Source organism: Microtus pennsylvanicus, chromosome 9 (genome assembly GCF_037038515.1).
Source record: "Microtus pennsylvanicus isolate mMicPen1 chromosome 9, mMicPen1.hap1, whole genome shotgun sequence".
NCBI lineage: Eukaryota > Metazoa > Chordata > Mammalia > Rodentia > Cricetidae > Microtus > Microtus pennsylvanicus.
Genome location: NC_134587.1, coordinates 65,452,993 through 65,456,370, shown reverse-complemented (window position 1 = coordinate 65,456,370; position 3,378 = coordinate 65,452,993).

The following is a 3,378-nucleotide window of genomic DNA, read 5'->3' as shown; positions in this document are numbered from 1 at the left end:
CGAATGAACAGAAAGGACTTCTCTCCACGTGCCAACTCTAATATAATAACCACAAGCTATGTGTCTATTGAGCCCTGGGGTTCTCCATGCTAAATGAGATCAAGAAGGGTCTGATTTTATCAGAAGTCCTGGACATCAGTTGTGGAAGTTTTTCTTTAATTGATAAAATTCTCTGTGCACTTTGTATAGAACTCTCAGGCCTTTGTCAAACAAGTATTTAAAAGCCACTGAAGCTGTAGTCTCCAGTCTAAAGTTTTCTTGTTCTTTTCTTTTAGACACACAAATTTGTCTCATGAAAAAAAGAAAGTGTAGCTTCCATGAATGTCTATTGTATTTTTATGCTCAAGTTGGCACCTGCTTTGAAGGAATAGGTTTCTGCTGCGAAAATAAAGAAAATATAACTAGACTAATACTCACATGAACAATGTGTAACCATTGCTTTAATAAAGGAAAACATCCATTGAGGTGTATCTTCTACATACCAAAATGAGTCTTCTGAAAATTTGTATTGAGTTAAGAACACATGGGTTACTTCAAGGCACTTGTAGTGAAGGACAGGCCAATCTAAAATCCATGCCTGTTCAAGGGGAAATATGGCCATTTGTAAGCATACATGATTCCACATGATCTCTGAAGAACTGCACTATTGAAGACCACTTTCTTCAAATAGGAAGTCATCTCAGGTGTCAAGAAGAGGGAACAGGGGCATGGAGTCACTTCTACCTAAAAATACTTTATGTCTTAAGGACTTATTCACATCCAACCACCAAAACCATCCTCCCACCTCCCTCTTATCTGGATAGTTTCCATGCTTCCACAGGCACCTGCCACCATTGGATCCAATTACATTCATTGCCTCCAGGTTTCTGAATCCAGTGGCCACCATTCCCACACCAAGTTATGGTCAACAGAAAGACTACTGTGACACTCTTCAAAGATAAGAATAGCTTTACACCATTAATATACTAACATATTTCTCACAAGGCTTGGAAAAGGCTATATACTTAGGAGTTGGTGAGCAGAGAATAAGAATAATTCTATCTGCTCAAATGGAGGGAGAAACAGACACTGCTACTTTTTATTAATAGTGAGCACTTTGGACTTCAGCATCATCCCAGCAAATACACATAGAATTTGAGTTCTTTCTACATCACTGTGGTACAGCAATAGATGTAAAAATCTCTGCTAGATAAAACTATATTATTAAATTTGACCTCATCCAAATTTGAGGGGACAGGTTGCAGTATCCTTCACCCTTAATATGAGTTCTCACACATTATATCCAAGTCAGCTTCTATAAATCAGGAGATGAAAATAGTGTTTTGGAAAACAATGCATACCCTTATGAGTAGCACTGTGTGATCAATCTTGACATACTATTTAGAAATCGAGGCCCACTCCATATACAGAAGCACAAACTAAGAAAAGATTAATACAAGCAAGGCCTTTAACTAGGAGCCATCGCCATTTCCTTAGCCAAAGAAAGGTAGATTTCCTGAGAAGTGGTAAGAGATTGATTCTTGGGGAATAAATTTAGGTGATCAAAGTTTCCAGGTTCAGAAAGAGCCATGTAAAAGGCAGGTCTTTCTGAAGGCACAAAGCAAGGTATCTTAAGCAAGCCTTTGTAAACTCATCTAAGGTCTTTGTAAGGTAGATACAGAATAACTCCACCTACCCCAAATATAACAACAGAAAGCCATTGTTTTCCGGTTAATACCCTCACTATAAATTCTACTCTTTAATTCAGATATTCCTGGGATGGAATCCTAGGTTTCAGTTTCTGTCTGTTACCTCATATGCTATACTAAATCAACAAATAATAGATTGTGAAACCTCAGATGATAAAAAAAAGAATGAACTATGGTCTAAAATCTCTACAACATTGCTCAGAAAGTTCCGTGACTATGATCCAAAAAGGAGAAGCAGTTAGAGCATAAATAAGCAAATGAGGGTAAATCAAACTAAAATAAGGTTTTGCACGAGAAAAGGCAACAACAGTGCAAGAAGAACACCGTGAACTAGTTGAGGTGTGAGCAAATCATATATCCAAAGAGTGTGAATTGTCCAAATTATAGTAGGAAATAAGATAATGCAATAGGAACACAGGAAGGACCTCAGTTCAAACAGTGCTGAGAGCCTGAACATATTTATTCATAGACAGATATGAAAATGACAACGTCAGCAAAAAATGCTCAGCATCACTATCCCTTGAGAAATTAAAACCCAAATTAGATGCCACCTCACTCTTATTCTATTCTAATAGATATTTCATTTTCTATTTTTAAATTTTATTTAACTTTTTTATTTATTTTAACATACTGAACACAGTTAAACCTCCCTCCACTCCTCCCAGCTCTTCCCTGAAAACTCACATCTATCCCCCTCCCCATCCACTCCTCCTTCCTCTCCATTCAGAAAGGGTCAGGCATCCCAGGGGCTTGAACAAAACATGGTACAGGAAGTTGGCCACTTCACTCTTATTAAAACGAGCACCATCAGAAAAGTAAAGTGAGAGTGGATGAAGAGGCACAGATGGATGACCATCTCCCCACTGCTACAGGCAGTGACATCAGTACTATAATTACATAAACATTAGCTATTATGTGTTTGTTCTTCAGAACAACTTCCGGGGCAGAACAACTGTAGTTGCCTTGAACTGACAGATCAAGCTTAGTACCCAAAAGAATTGGGAAAAAAAAAAGCCCAAATTATATCTGCACTCATTCACCAGATCATTATTCACCATGATCAAAATGTGTTATCAACATCAGTGTAGCTTGATTGGATAAGGAACAAGGCAAATAAAATTTGCTAAAAAATACACACAACCACAGGAAGATGTGAAAATATCACACTCAGGAAACAATAAATTAAATTAAAAATTAAAAATGTCTTAATGGTGACAGGGCATATAGGAATAAGAGGATGGTGGCCATAGAATATATACTTTCAATTAAAGAGGAGGAATATCTCAGAATATGTTGCAGCTGTATGATTATATCTAGTGATCATATATAAGACAATTGGGATAGTGAATCTCACCTGTCAAACCACAGACAATGGAGACAATGAGACTGTCTTACTAATCCTATACCATGAATTTATATTAAAATATTTCATTCTTCCAATTAAGTACACAATTCTAAGTTGTCACTTTTCTTTTTAGAAAACATTTTTCGATTTTCCTTTATATTTTAAAACTGAACACATGTGTATAATGAAATATGATCACATATACACCCATCCCTCTCCCCACTTCTAATTATATGCCCCAAGTCTGAGCCTTTAGCTTTTGGAGGTGAGTCTCTCTATCGGAGATGTTGAAGGTTTCCATTCAGTAACATGGATAATCTGCTGAAAAATGTGTTTCCTGAAGTC